Here is a 16,841-nt window from a genome sequence, read left to right on the forward strand (position 1 = left end):
GACTATAAATTATGTTTTTGAAATGCCTGCAGCAACTTTAATGTGATGTGAAAATAACAGATTTCCATTGGTAGCAAAGACATAGGGAGTGCTAATACTGTAGTTTATGGTCCACACTTATTGAAGAAAATGCTAAATTTTGACTACTGATTATTGAAAACAAAGATGCAATTTTGTTCCCAAAGTTCACAGAACCCTGATATTCTAGCCACATCCTGGTCTATAGATTCTAAGTTTAAAAATATCTCAGTGTAATGATTTTAAGCAAGAACATAACATCAAATCTATTTTTCAGAAAGATGATGAAGCAGTATTCACTTCCCAACCTCTCTGCTGGGATGGGGAGCTGGCTGTTTTCTTTTGTTCCTCCTCTATCTCTGGAGCAGCAACCAGTACTATCCCACTGTTTCCTAATAACCAGGGCCTGCAGAGGGACTGATCTTGTGGAAGTATCTATCTGTAGGAGCAATGCCAGAAAGTAAGTCAGGAAAGATAGAGGCTATTTTTGTAGAAATCATTGAATGCCAGGCTGTAATTTGTAGTTTATTTGGTAGACAATGGAGGGTTGTTAAAATTTTTGGAGTAGAATAATGTGATTAGAGTTCTGTTTGAAAATCTGGAATAATGTGTAGGTTAGATAATCAAAAGAGAAGATAGAAATGAAGAGACTAGACCAATAAGTTAATTTTTAAAAAATGGACTCTTGGGCCAGGTACAGTGGCTCACACCTGTAATCCCAGCACTTGGGGAGGCTAAAGCAGGGAGCTTACTTGAGTCCAGGAGTTCAAGACCAGCCTGGGCAACAAAGTGAGACCCTGTCTCTACCAAAAAAAAGAAAAAATTAGCCAGACATAGTGAGGCATGCCTGTGGTCCTAGCTACACGAGAGACTGAAGCAGGAGGATTACATGAGCCCAGGAGGTCGAGGGTGCAGTGTCCATGCCACCGCACTCCAGCCTGAGTGACAGGCAAGAGCCTGTGTCAAAAAAAAATTTTTGAAGTGATCTGTAGAGAGTCTGCTAAATTGCTTTATTTCTGCAATGTGTTGACCAGTCTAGAGTAATATACATTGGACTAAATTGCACACTTTTCAACAGGAATATATACCCCAGTGTGGGAGTCAGTTGACATTTTATGTGGTCAAGAGGCTAGCCCAGCCTTTTGTATTACAAATGATATTGTTAATACTTCTAATAAAGCAATGGCCTTACCACGTGTATAAGTTCACAGATCTTGCCAAGGCTTTCCTCAGTCAAATTTCATCTATACCTGTGAGTCCTACATTTCTGACTTTTAAAAGTCAGAACTCCTTTCTCTTTGCCAGTCCCTTAAACTTCTTGGATAGGAAAGAAGTTTAGTTTAAACACATTAGCAAAGAATGGAAAGTCTTCAAGGCCCAGGCAACCTATCTCCTTTGAAACTGATCAATACCACACTATAAAAATTTACTACTCAAATCCAGCTAGTACCCAAATTATATACTCTTTAAACATATTCTAAAAAATTGAATTTGGGGCCGGGAGCTGTGGCTCATACCTGTAATCCTAGCACTTTGGGAGGCCGAGGTGGATGGATCACCTGAGGTCAGGAGTTCAAGACCAGCCTGGCCATCATGTTGAAACCCCATCTTAAAAAAATTTAAAAATTGAATTTCGGGTTCAGGTATTACTGATTCAAGTGAGTCCTGTAAAATTAACTTCCAGAACCAGGTTCTCAGAGAGGCCACCATTACCACCTTCTGTATTAGGGAAAACAGGTCTTTTAAACAGAGAATTCATTGGCAGGCAGAGAAGCTGTATGAGGTAAAGACCAAGACGATATATGGCTAGCCTATATTGACTTTCTGTCCGTCAAATAATTGGAGGCCTTTGGAGTGGTGACATGGAAAATCAAGTTTATGCAAAACTTGAGGTTCAGCTATCTGACACGTTTTGGGGGAAGAGAAGGAGTGGGTCTATCTGAAAGCAGAAATAATACTTTTATGAGGCTTAAGAAATTTTATTACTTAAAAACAAAATTTCTGTAAGTTCCTTTCTCTGGCTTTTTAATTAAATGGCTTACTCTTCCATAACCACCTTATAAAAGCACTAGATCATTGTCTTGATCCCAAAAACTTTGTCCCAACTATAGTTACTATTTTGAGCATCTGTATTACTGTTTGAAAACCTTAGGCTTGCTTTCTCTGATGGCCAATGAATAAAACTCTCAAAGTGGTGTGATTCATTACTTCATTCATTCATTAGATATTTATTGAACCCCTACTATGTGCCAGGCACATTTTTGAAACCCACTAATTAGCAATTTGTAATGACAATTTCTCTCTTAACTATCTATGGAAAAAATAACTTGCCAAGATTTGAAATCCTCAGGACAAATGAGATTATCACTTTTTTATGTTCTTTCAAATAGTGTATTTGCATATAGTTGCCGTGTGTTGACCACAGTGATTATCTGTGAAACAAGGTAAATTATGGCTTTAGCTTGACCACTCCTTATCAGACTTTGGTACCACATGTACTAAAATAAAGTTCTGTCCACCCATTTACAAAATATTATCTTGCTCAGACATGATAGCCTTTCCACACCTGGCCCTCACTCTAGTCATTTCAAAGTTTACAATTATGTAAAGTCATTTCTCAGAAAATTTCAAGCAAAACAAAGTCACTACAAGAAAAACTTAGTATACACCAGGTGTATATTGAGGACAAAAACTGTGATGCAATTACAAATGGAACTCTTGAGGTAGAAATGGTAAACTAGGAATAAAATTGTTTTCTTTTCTTTTCTTTTTTTTTTTTCTTTTGAGACAGTTTGGTTCTGTCGCCCAGGATGGAGTGCAGTGGCACAGTCTCGGCTCACTGCAACCTCTACCTCATGGGTTCAAGCGATTCTCCTGCCTCAGCCTCCTGAGTAGCTGGGATTACAGGCACATGCCACCATGCCTAGCTAAGTTTTGTATTTTTAGTAGAGACGGGGTTTCACCATGTTGGTCAGGCTGATCTCTAGAACTCCTGACCTCATGATCTGCCCACCTCGGCCTCCCAAAGTGCTGGGATTACAGGCATGATGCCTGGCCGGAATAAAATTATTTTCATGGTCAATGACATCTTAGCCATTGATAGCTATGCGTAGTTACAGAGCAGTAAATGGAGAGCCTTGGTGTTAGAAGAAATCCTAAAAAGTCATCTGTTTTATCTCCTTGGCCTAAGACAGGATAAAGTGGAATTTACAGCAATAGAGTTACCAAGCATTATCATCACACCAAGTGGATTTTAGACTCTGAGAGCTGGATTTGTTTGTGAAATATTGATGTTACAGGAATGTTGTTTATATTAATAATTCATTTATAAAATTGAGAATATTTCTTAGATTTATAACAGTGTTGTGTTTTCCTGAGTTTTTCAAGATATGTTTCATTTCTGTATTTTGCTCACTCAGGAAAACTATTAAAACTCTAGTTTGTCAGACACTGAAGATGGAAAGATGAGGAAAATCTAATCTCTGTACTCAAGAGGGTTATATAATAAATCGTGATGGTCATTCTTACGTGCCATGTTGTACAGATCTCCAGATGGCTTAGGCTTAGTATTAAAAGGAAATGTTTAATTGGGGGGAAATTGAAACCCCCAAAAAAGCCATGAACTTCCTTCCTGAAAATATTTCTGCCATTAAAAGCACATTTGGTCTGGGATGTGATCTTTTTGTGAAAGTGCAAGTTGAATCAGACATTAGAAGTTTGATATAATCTTCTAATGTTACTAAGCATCAGAGTATTTTTAAATATTTGTATTTGAACATTTATGGAAAAGAGATTAGACTTACCTGTTTTATACAGAGAACAAGACTCAGAAATTGAAAAAAAATGGAAATATTTTATGTCATTGTAAGAGTGGGAACTGGTACATCTTTTCTTCCTCTTCAATATGGAAATCACTGTATTTGCTAATTATGTGTTCATAATTAAAAGGGGAAAAAGTAAAGCAGACAATATCAAAAGGTAGAAGGAAAAAGGTAAGAAGTATTGATCCTCTTAAAATGATATTTACACTTTTGATGGATATCGTTATTTTTGTGTATATTTTTATCATATACATATGTTTATATCAAAGCATGAACATTTTTCTATGTTAATAAATTTATATCGACAATGTTATATTTAATGGCTGAAAATTATTCCATCATATGAAAACCCTGTTATTTAATTTCCCAGTTCCTTTTTGAATTCCACATTGTTTGCAGTTTTTCTGTTACAGATACTCCCTTGATGACTATCTTGTTGAATTTTTGCATACATCGTTAATGTTTCCTTTAAGATAAATTGCTGAAAGTATGATACCTACATATATACATTTCTTAAAATAGAATGGCAAATTACCCTTGAAAAAGCTTGAACATATGACACTCCTATCAAAATGAGGCATCATTTACTCATTTCCCATAATCTCAACAATGCTGGTTATTATTAGTTTTCTTCATCTTTGCTAAGTTGAGAGGTAAAAAATGAAATTTTAACATATATTCATTTGATTACTACTGTGATGTCCAGTGTCTTTTCATGTGTTTATTGCCCAGCAATATAAGTGTATTAACTAATATTTTCTGACAATATTTTTGTTTAACTTTTTAACATTTAAATTTGTATTCTATCTAAAATATAATTTGATATAAGGTATGAGATAAAACTCTTTACTTTTCTTTTGAGATGGAGTCTCACTCTGTCACCCAGCCTGGAGTGCAGTGGTGCGACCTCAGCTCACTGCAACCTCCGTTTCCCAGGTTCAAGCAATTCTCCTGCCTCAGCCTCCCGAGTAGCCAGGACTACTGGGACTACAGGCCAATGCCACCATGCCCAGCTAATTTTTTGTATTTTTAGTAGAGACAGGATTTCACCATGTTAGCCAGGATGGTCTCAATCTGCTGACCTCATGATCTGCCCGCCTCAGCCTCCCAAAGTGCTGGGATTACAGGTGTGAGCTATGACACCCAGCCAACTCTTTACTTTTTTAATCAAATAATTAACAAAAGTATGCCGATGCCACTTATTAAAAACTCCAGCAAGCATATCCCATACTTTAATACACAGATAATAAAGTACTGACAGATATTCCTCCAAAAAAAGAGCATTTCATGGTCAAATAAGTTTGGGAAAGGATAATACCAAAATAGTTAAACTTTTTTATAGCCAAACTTTCATTAGCTTCTAATGTGTTTGTATGCATTAGGAGTTAGTATTTCCTAATTTAATTAACGATGTAATCTTTTTCTCTTTCTTTGTTTTTCTTTTGAAATGGAATCTCACTCTGCCACCCAGGCTGAAGGGCAGTGGCATGATCTCAGCTCACTGCAACCTCTGCCTCCCAGGTTCTCCTGCCTAAGCCTCCTGAGTAACTGGGATTACGGGAGCACAGCACCACTCTCAACTCGTTTTTATATTTTTCGTAGAGACAGGGTTTCACCATATTGGTCAGGCTGGTCTCAAACTCCTGACCTCAGGTTATCTGCCTGCCTCAGCCTCCCAAAGTGTGAAGGTGTTTTAACCATGTAATCTGACTTCATAGGTACTTCAGGAAGGATTACAGGTGTGAGTTTTTTTAACCATGTAATCTGACTTCATAGGTACTTCAGGAAGTACCTGTGAAAGCCTATGGAACTGAGCTGTCTAGTATACTAGCATAAGCCACATATGGCTATTTAAATTTTAGTTAATTAAAATTACTCAATATTTTTGGTCACACTGATCATATTTCAAGAACTCAATAGCCACATGGAGCTAGTGGCTACTGTATTGAACATTTTACAGATAAAGAAAATTTCCAAGCCAGATGTGGTGGCTCACACCTGTAATCCCAGCACTTTGGGAGGCCTAGGCGGGTGAATCACAACATCAGGAGTTTAAGAACAGCCTGGCCAAGATGGTGAAACCCTGTCTCTACTTTAAAAACTACAAAAATTAGCCGGGGGCTTTGGCAGTTGCCTGTAATCTCAGCCTCTTGGGAGGCTGGGACAGGAGAATCACTTGAACCCAGGCAGCAGAGGTTGCATTGAGTCAAGATTGCGCCACTACATTCCAGCCTGGGTGACAGAGTGAGACTCCATATTAAAAAAAAAAAGAAATTTCCATCGTAAGAAGCCCAATTGGACAGCATGCTATAGGAACATAATGTTCAGTGGAACACACTGAAAACACTGGAATAATCCATAATTTCTCCTGTTGATTTGTCAGGCAGACATGTTTACTACTATACTACAAGAAAGACTCTTTGATTAGTGATGACTCCACCATATTTAAAACTTCTAATCTACATATGAATTTTTTGTATTGTTCTGTTGATTCATCTATTTCTGCTCCAATACCACACAGCTAGTTTTAAGTCAGGCTCCTGCACCGTTCTCCCTGAGAGCAGAAATGAAGAATTCTTGCCTGGAGTAGAAAATTAGATTAGAAGTGATAGTAAAGGCCCTTTCACTTCCCAGACTCTGTAAATGTAAACATTTCTCTGCAGAACTTGATTTATATTATGTTCAGCTATATACTTAATTATTTATTCATTTATTCTGCAGTTATTTACTGAGTACCTCCTGGCAAGCACTGTTTTAGGCCCTACGGTTAAAATGGCAAATAAGGCAGACAAGGCCCCTTGTCCTATTTTCTTAGAGCTTAACATTCTTGTTTTGGAGAGGGAAAGAGAAGCAACAGGGGGAGGAAAAAAGAATATGAACCAATAAACAAAAAATGATCACATAGTCATCCATGTTATTCAAGGAACTTAAAGTGATAGTAACTGGTGGCCTTTTTATTTTGGCTGCTCTGAGACATCTGTGACGTAGTGGCATTTAAACTAAGATCTGTCCAAAAGAAGGAGCTAACTACTAGAAGGTCCAGGCACAGCTAGTTCCCCACCCTTGAGGGAAAAAGCTTGGTGTGTTTGAGAAATAAAAAGAAAGTCTCTGTGGCTGGGGCTTAGCAGGCAAGCAGGGAAATAATAGAAGATAAGGTTGGAGAAATAGCTGGAGCCACATTTTCATGTAGAGTTTTGTAAACTAGGGTAGGGAATTTTCATTTTTTTCTGAGTATGATAGTGAGCTACTAGAGAGTGCTAAGCAGGACACAGACCTGACCTAATTTAAATTTTTAAACAATTATTTTGATGGTTATGTGGAGAATTTATTGGCAAGGTCAGTAGTGGAAATAGGAGGCCTGTTAGACTAGGTCAAGAAAGAAATTGATAGGCCAGGTGAGGTGGCTCACGCCTATAATCCCAGCACTTTGGGAGGCCGAGGTGGGTGGATCCCGAGGTCAAGAAATCGAGACCATCCTGGTCAACAAGGTGAAACCCTGTCTCTACTAAAAATACAAAACAATTAGCTGGGCATGGTGGTACACGCCTGTAGTCCCAGCTACTCGGGCAGTTGAGGCAGGAGAATTGCTTGAATCCAGGAGGCGGAGGTTGCGCTGAGCTGAGATCACACCATTGCACTCCAGCTTGGGTAACAAGAGTGAAACTCCGTCTCAAAAAAAAAAAAAATTGTTGGGCGGGTGCAGTGGCTCACACCTGTAATCCTAGTACTTTGGGAGGTCGAGGTGGGTGGATCACCTGAGGTCAGGAGTTCAAGACCAGCCTAGCTATCAGGGTGAAACCCCATCTTTTAAAAAAAAAAGAAAAGAAAAGAAAAGAAAAAAGAAATTGATTTGACTAAGGTGATTGTAGTGAAGATGGAAAGCATTGGACAGATTTAGAACATTTGGGCTATAGAATCAACAGCACTTGTTATCAATTGAATGTTAGGTGTGAAGATAGTAGAAAACTCTGGGATGAGCCTGGGTAACATAGTGAGACCCTGTCTACAAAAAAAAATATTTTTAGCCAGGCATGGTGGTATGCACCTATATAGTCCTAGCTACTTGGGAGGCCAAGGTGGGAGGATCGGTTGATCCCATCAGTTAAAGGCTGCATCAAGCTATGTTTGTGCCACTGGACTCCACCCTGGGCAACAGAGTGAGACCTTGTCTCCCAAAAAAAAAAAAAAGAAACTCTTGGATGATGTATTCCATTATAGAGTAACCAGGTTCAATTTTCAGTCTGATTATGTCAGGCAAAATTGGGACACATAAGACACCAATAAATATATTTTGACCAAATGAATAAATTCACTTTAATAAATGTTTCTCTCCTGTACACATCTAAGCTGCTAAAGTACAAGCGCATGCTCATTCCTTTAATATTAGGGAATCTGGTTCCTAAGAATTTGAGGTTTATGTCACAAACACATCAGCTATGAATAGTAAGTAGACCATTCCACTGAAATTTTTTGTTTTTTTTTTTTTTTTTTTTTGAGACAGAGTTTCGCTCTTGTTACCCAGACTGGAGTGCAAATGGCACGATCTCAGCTCACCGCAACCTCCACCTCCTGGGTTCAAGCAATTCTCCTGCCTCAGCCTCCCGAGTAGCTGGGACTACAGGCGCACACCACCATGCCCAGCTAATTTTTGTATTTTTAGTAGAGACGGGGTTTCACCTTGGTGACCAGGATGATCTTGATCTCGTGATCCACCCGCCTCGGCCTCCCAAAGTGCTGGGATTATAGGCGTGAGCCACCGCGCCTGGCCGGGTCCATTGAAGTATTTCAAGCCAACAGAGTAGACTGAATGAAAAAGAAAAATTTGCCTGCCACAGTTGCAAAAGTTCTGTAAGAATCGCATATTTTATTTTTAAATTTCATGCGGATTTTGCATTTTATGCCCATGTTTATGTTAAAATATTTTAAGTTACTGATTTAAATGTTTTAAGTCAATGATTAAGTTGTTCAGCTCTTTCCCCTAAAATTGGTCAAATTGAAGCTCTAGGATGATGCCTTGTGATTAACCTGTGTTTATTTCTTGGACTTTGTTTGTTGCTATCTGCTGGCACATGGGCATGTGTCCATTTAGAGAAGCATAGATGCATCTGTGAGCATTTGTAGTTTGGTATAACTTGAAATAGTAGTGAGGGAGTGAGGAGGGCAATTGCATTTAGAAACAACTGATTTTATAATCTGCACTTACTTTGTAATGTTTTAAAAAACGTACCTGAATGAGGCTGTTTCTTTCTTTGTATTTTTAAGGAACTCTTAGTGAATAACTAGAAAAAAATGAGTAAAGATCACAATTCTGGAATAATATGTTTTCAGTAAAATGGATTTGTCAGGAGTACTACTTACTTCAATAGCCAACAGGCATATTTTCCCAGAAGTTTTGAGAATTGCTGTAGACCATATAAAATTCTTAAGACTCTAATATATATTTTAATCCCATAAAAGATACACTTGTACATCTATAAAATAGACAATTATTGTTAGTATCTATTGTAAATTAGTATTTTTAAGCATTTCCTTCATTAAAAATCCAGATTGAGGCCGGGTGTGGTGGCTCATGCCTGTAATCCAAGCACTTTGGAGGCCAAGGTGAGTGGATCACCTGAGGTCGGGAGTTCAAGAGCAGCCTGACCAACATGGTGAAACTTCGTCTTAAAAAAAAAAAAAAAATCCAGATTGAGTCCAGGTGAGGTAGCTAATGGCTATAATCCCAGCACTTTCGGAGGCCTATACAGAGGATCACTGGAGCCTAGGAGTTGGAGGCTAGCCTGGGCAACATAATGAGACCTCATCTCTACAAATTTATTTTATTTATTTATTTATTTTTTTGAGATGGAGCTTCACTCTTGTTGCCAGCTGGAGTGCAATGGTGCTGTCTTGACTCAGCGTAGCCTCTGCCTCCTGGGTTCAAGCGATTCTCCTGCCTCAGCCTGCCAAGTAGCTGGGATTATAGGCATGCGCCACCACGCCTGGCTAATTTTGTGGTTTTTTTTTTTTTTTTTAGTAGATACGGAGTTTTACCATGTGGGTCAGGCTGCTCTCAAACTCCTGACCTCAGGTGATCCACCTGCTTCAACCTCCCAAAGTGCTGGGATTACAGGCATAAGCAATTTTTTTTTTTTTAATTAGCCAGGCATCATGGCAGGCACCTGTGGTTCCAGCTACCTGAGCCCAGGAGGTCCAGGCTGCAGTGAGTCATGATTACACCACCGTACTCCATCCTGGGTGACAGACAGTGAGACTTTGTCTCAAAAAAAAAAATCCAGGTTGAAACAACAGTAATACCACCAGTTAAAAGTTAGTTAATCTGGCCAGGTGTGGTGGCTCACACCTGTAATCCCAGTACTTTGGGAGGCCAAGGCAGGTGGATCACCTGAGGTCAGGAGTTCGAGACCAGCCTGGCCAACATGGTGAAACCCGTCTCTACTAAAAAATACAAAAAAATTAGCCAAGCATGGTGGCAGGTGCCTGTAATTCCAGCTACTCGGTAGGCTGAGGTAGGAAAATTACTTGAACCTGGCAGCAGAGGTTACAGTGAGCTGAGATCATGCCTTTGCACTCCAGTGTGGGCAAAAAGAGCAAAACTCCATCTCAAAAAAAAAAAAAAAAAAGAAAAGAATAAAAAGTTAGTTAATCTACCTGGAAATTGCCTTTAAGATAGTTTAATAAATATCCCCAGTACTTTATTAGAACTTTAAAAGCTCTTAAAATTAATTCAACCTGGAAATTTACGGTAGATTACGTAACAGTGATCTAGAACAGGGATTGGCAAACTTTTTCTCTAAAAGGCCAAATAGTAAATATTTTAGGCTTTGCAGACTACTCTGTTCTTAGAGCGCAAAAGTAGCCATAAACAGCATGTGAACAAATAAACATGACTTTGTCCAATAAAACTTTATTTACAGAAACAGGCAATGGGCCACATTTGGCCTGTAAGCTCTAATTTACTGACCTTTGGACTAGAAAACTAGAATTTTTTAGGATTTTTATAAACAGGATGACAATTTAAAATTTGTCAGAGATGACAGCTTAGAAGAATAGAATGTAGAGCTAGTGAAAACTTTTAGAAATCAGAATAACTTGGAAATATCTTAAAAATACAGATACCCAGATCCTACCCCAGGTCTATGCTCTTTAAAATCCCCACAGATAGGCAGGCATGGTAGTGCATGCCTGTTGTCCCAGCTACTCAGGAGGCTCAGGCAGGAGGATGGCTTGAGCCCAAGAGTTCAAGGATGCAGTGAGCTATAATCACACCACTACACTCCAGTCTGGGCGACAGAGCAAGACCTCATCTCTTAAAATAATTTTTTTTTAAGGCCATAGATGATTCTAATGTGCTTCCCTGGCTAGAACCACTGTTTATCTGGTCCATACCGCTCAGTTTACGGATGATGAAGCTGAAACCCAGAGGTTAAGTGACTTTTTCAGAGTCAAACAACTGGTTAATTGTAGCTCTGAACTGAATCCCAGGTCTGACTCCCAAACTAATGCTTTTTCTACGGAACCATCAGCTTCTTCCTTTGTATCAGCAGGCCATCAGAATGGTCCCTATTGAATTGTGAATTTTCCTTTTAAGTTGGTTTTTATTACTTTTTATTTAATCACCTTGCTTTTTATAAAAAATAAGTAATATGCATTTTAAGGATTTTAAGATTAATATGAAGAAGTAATTATTAAAATTAAACCTTAATTAAGGAAGTGTACTACACTTATAAATTCAGTATTAGCTTCATATAGTTACAGAAGTTGGAAGATATAATAAACTAACCCCTGTAATTACAGGGTTTGTGTATACTGACAACACATTAACATCATTGCTTCACTCAGATTGAGAGAACAATTTTCCCTGGAGTTAGCATTTACTCTCCTTATGCCAAAGATAAAGCACAAGAGCAGAGTCATGCCATGGCTAGTTCCATCTTTGATGACTTTGTGGCTTTATATTAAGAGACAAGTGCTTTATTTCAAGAAATCTTAGGTCCATTATTGCCACCCCAGTTTAGGGAACAGGGAAAGAAACTAACTTGTTTTGAGAGCCTACTGTATATCAGACAACGTGCTGAGTCTTTTTATTCATGTTTTTAATTCATGTAACAACCTGTGACCATGTTATTATTACCTCATCTTATAGATGAGGAAGATGAGGCCCGGAAAGAGGATGAATGACTTGCCCAGGGTCACTTAAATAGTAAGTGGCAAAGTCAGAGCCTAGACCTAAGACTTCCTAGTCCCAAAACATAGGACTATAATATGTTTGGTAAGATTTTACAAATGGAACTATGAGGAGGTCATTGTCTCCCCAGTTCACTCACCTTCCTGGCTGTTCTCCTAGTACACAGCTCTTTTAACTCTGAACACAATAGTAGCAACAAAGGAAAACAGGCAAAGCACAAAACCAAAGAATAAGGATGTTGCAGAGAATACAAAAATCTTAAGTGGCCTCTTTTCTTTTTTCCCCTAACCTGTATTTTCTGACTCTCCTTTAAAAATGCTTCATTCATCTGTCAAACATTTATTATACTTCAGATATGTCATGTGCCATGCTCATTACATAGAAAAAAAATTCCTAAATAATTATAGATGGCTCATGGATTTTTGCTAGGTCCCCTTCCGTCTCCTTTTCTTTCACCCCATTATCAATGTTATTGTCATCCTCCTATTCACCCCTGAAACCCTCAGACCATTTCTTAATTTTTTTTTTTTTTCTGAGGAGTCTTGCTCTATCCCCCAGGCTGGAGGGCAGTGTTGCAATCTTGGCTCACTGCAACTTCCGCCTCCTGTCCTCATAATTCTTTTTTATCCACCCTCCTCTGATCACTTATTGAGCCTTATTGATTCTCTGTCTACAATATCAATTCCTCTGCATTTCTCCTGCTTTAACTCATTACCTCCTACCTTTATTGCAATAAAAATTGCAAGTTGGGCTGGGCACAGTGACTCATGCCTGTAATCCCAGCACTTTGAGAGGCTGAAGCAAGTGGATCACCTGAGGTCAGGAGTTTGAGACCAGCCTGGCCAATATAGAGAAACCTTGTCTCTACTAAAAATAGAAAAATCAGCCAGGGTGGCAGACAACGGTAATCCCAGCTACTCAGGAGGCTGAGACAGTAGAATAGCTTGAACCCCGGAGGCAGAGGTTGCAGTGAGCTGAGATCATGCCACTGCACTCCAGCCTGGGCAACAGAGTGAGACTCCACCTCAAAAGAAAAAATCTAATTGATTCTCTGCTTTTAATTTTTTCTCTTACCAATTAGTTCTATATATTAAGGCTGAATTATTTTCTTCCCAAAGCATTGGCCTGGACATTAATGGCTCCCCACTTCCTCAGTATAAATTTCAGACTCCTTCGCTGGAATTCAGTCTGTCACCCCTTAGCTTGTAATAATCCTAATCCTTGCCTACACCCCTACTACTCCCACTTCATTCTAGCCACACAAGACTATTCAGGATTCTCTCCACATTTGAAAGCACTTTCCTTGCTTCTCTGTCTTCCTCATGCATCCAGCTCCACCTGCCCTTCAAAAGCGCACTTTTATGCCACTTTTCTCAAAGGCATGCCTGATCTGAGCACTCATTCCTTTTCACCCTGTTAGCCAGGAATGATTATTCTCTCTTGTGAATTCCCATACGTTCTGTTTGTGCCTCTTGCGGATTTCTTATCTCATTGACTACAAGCCACCATATACATCTTTGTATCTCCCACAGCACCTAATATTAGGTGCTCAGTAGGTATTTATTGACTGAAAGAATTGTGTATGTGGTAAGTGTTCATTATAACAAAATAGGCTTAAGCTCAGTAAGGGTAGAAACTATCTCATTCTCACTCTGTAATACTAGCTCCTGGCACAAAGGAGAACACTCAGTAAACATTTGTTAAATGAAATATATCACAGTTATCAGTCATTGGCATATAAATTTCCTGATGCCATAATAGATATCTAGAAATACTTAATTTTTAATTTGTTTTTGGTTTTTTTTTTTTTTTAAGAGGGCGTCTTTGTCACCCAGGCTGGAGTGCAGTGGTGCTATCTAGGCTCACTGCAACCTCTGCCTCCCAAATTCAAGCATTTCTTGTGCCTCAGTCTCCTTAGCAACTGGGACTACAAGCACCACCACCATGCTTCCTAACTTTTTATATTTTAGTAGCAACGGGGTTTCACCACGTTGCCTGGGCTGGTCTTGAACTCCTGAACTCAGGCAGTCTGCCTGCTCGGCCTTATGTTGTATTTTTTAATTCTACTTACATATGTTTCTTTATTTTATATTGACAAATACCACATGATAAAGATCATGTATTCATATTCTCACTTTAAGCTGGGCATAGTGCTCACACCAATAATCCCAGCATTTTGTGGGGCAGAGGCAGTAGGATCACTTGAGCTCAGGAGCCTGGGCAACAGAGTGAGACCCTGTCTCTACAAAAATTTAAAATTTAGCCAGGCATGGTGGTACGCACCTGCAGTCCTAGCTACTCTGGAGGCAGAAGCAGGAAACGGGCTTGAACCTAGGAATTTGAGGCTGCACTGAGCTATGATTGTGCCACTGTGCTCCAGCCTGAGCAATAGACCAAGACCCTGTCTTTAAGATAATAATAAAAAAATATTGCCATTTGGCCCAAAACACCATCTTCCAGTAATTCGCCAAAATGACTAACACAAAGGGAAAGAAGAGAGGCATCCAATATATGTTCTCTAGGCCTTGTAGAAAACATGGAGTTGTCCTTTGGCCACATACATGCAAAGCTATAAGAAATGTGATATTGTAGACATCAAGGGAGTGGGTACTGTTCAAAAAGGAATACCCCACAGTGTTACCATGGCAAAACTGGAAGAGTTTACAGTGATACCCAGCATGCTGTTGGCATTGTTGTAAACAAACAAGGGCAAGATTCTTGCCAAGAGAATACTTGTGCTTATCAAGTGCATTAAGCACTCTAAGAACAGAGATTGCTTCCTGAAATGCATGAAGGAAAATGATAAGAAAAAGAAGGAAGCCCAAGAGAAAGGTGCCTGGGTTCACCTGAAGTGCCAGCCTGCTCCACTCAGAGAAGTACACTTTAGGAGAACCAATGGGAAGGAGCCTGGGCTACTGAATTCATGACATAGTAGGTGTTTTTAAGAAAAGAAAAAAAAAAACCCTCTAGACTATACAAAAAGAATTCTCACTCTACAGAAAATGAAAGTGAGAGTTAAGGAAATTTAGTAATTTGTTTATGATCATATAAACAGTGAGTAACAGAACTGAGTCTAAAATTCAAGTCTTCAAATGTGAAGTTTAGAGTTATTTTTCTTGGCCAAGGGTGTGTTTGGTTAAAGGCTAGTTGAGTTCTATTTGCATTAGAATTTTTGGAGTTAAACTCCCAGCCTGTGGACACTCCCTTCAAGGTGAGAGATGACTGACTGTTGAGGCAATCTTCCTGTAGGCTTCTTTCCCTAGTTGGGTTGCGGTTGAAGAGTGGTATGATTTCAGCTGGCAGTGCAGAGAGTAGGTCTCTGGGTATTTGCCAAGCTATATGACCTGGCACTCACAACTATGCAGTGTTTATTGAAGACATGGGAGAGAGATGCTCTAGCCAGGGAGCAGTCATTCTGCCTTCATAATCATAAACTCTTACATCATGTCACATCCACAAGCTGATTACCTCGCCTCTGCCAAATTGCTTTCACTTGATTATCTATGCCCATTTGCCATCAGGCTAGATATTAAATATTATAGGAAACAATCCTATCTAACTTGCATCTGTTGTAAGGATATTGTGAGGCACTATTCGTTACAATGCACCATGTTTTTTATGAAAATCTCTTGAGAAAAAACTATCAGACCATAATACAAAGAATTATTTTGCCTCTCCTGAGCAATTGCTTTGTTTTTATCTTATGGACATTGTGAATGTTTAACTTAACTGTCGCTGGTTAGCTGCCAAAAAGCTTAGGGCCAAATTTGTGGCCCACCCATAACAAATGTGCTCTATGCCTCATTAACTTCATTCTTGGCTCCAGTTTATGTCTCTCCTCTAGTTATTCTTAAGAAAATCCTAATTCATGCCATCTTATTATATTTATATTTTTTTCTTTTTTCTTATAAGCAGCCTTATGTTGTTGCTGAAGTCGTCAGATTATGACATACTATGTCTACGTAAAACTGTGTTGGATACCTCTTCATTTACTTTAGCTTTTTTTTCTTGAGGGGTGTATTGATTTTTCATATAGATTTTGCAGTGTCTCGTTACATGAAAATGGTTATATCATAAAATTATTTCTTAATAGTGTAGTCAAGTGGTAAAATAAGTGGTCTAATGGCCAGAATTGATTAAATTGCCAAGCTGTATGACCTGGCTCTCACAACTATGCAGTGTTTATTGAAGACATGGGAAAGGGCTGTTGTAGCCAGGTAACACTCATTCCGCCTTTATAATTATAAACTCTTACATCAAGTCACATCAACAAGCTGATTACCTAGCGTCTGCCAAATTGCTTTCACTTGATTGATCTATGCCCATGTCATAGATCTAGTCTATGTCTAGATGTCATAACTCTAGTCTTGTCTTTTTACAACATTATCACTGTTTTCTTATAATATGCTTTGTTTCGCACTCTTAATCTGCATGCAACAGTTTATTGCTGTGTGATTTTCAGAAATAGTGCCATGCTGCCAGGTCAGTGCATAACAGTTAACTCTCTTAGGCTCAGATATTCTGCACCCATCAGAGTTGTCTCACTTTGGGTAGTTACAAGCATATTAATCTCATTACACAACTTGTCTCTTAAGTTAGTCATTCTGTTATTTAGATAAGATAATGTGAATGGATATTTGTTTTCAAACCTCATCTCCTTTGATTGGTTTGGAGCTCTATCTGGATTTTCTGATTATTTTATTAATATCATCTAATTGATAAATATTATTATACAACTTTTTAAACTCTTCTAGTACTTTCAAGTAAAATTATTTGGCCCTCTCTACAACTCTCGTGGTATGTAAGGTGGATAT

General features: G+C 38.8%; 1 protein-coding gene across 6 annotated transcripts in view; it reads left to right on the plus strand.

Annotated features, from left to right (window-relative positions):
* The window catches only part of SENP8 (SUMO peptidase family member, NEDD8 specific), a 57,982-nt gene that overhangs the window by 3,503 nt on the left and 37,638 nt on the right, over positions 1-16,841 (plus strand). The gene's annotated exons all lie outside the window — the stretch shown is intronic.

The sequence above is a fragment of the Callithrix jacchus genome, chromosome 8 (genome assembly GCF_049354715.1).
Source record: "Callithrix jacchus isolate 240 chromosome 8, calJac240_pri, whole genome shotgun sequence".
Classification (NCBI taxonomy): domain Eukaryota; kingdom Metazoa; phylum Chordata; class Mammalia; order Primates; family Cebidae; genus Callithrix; species Callithrix jacchus.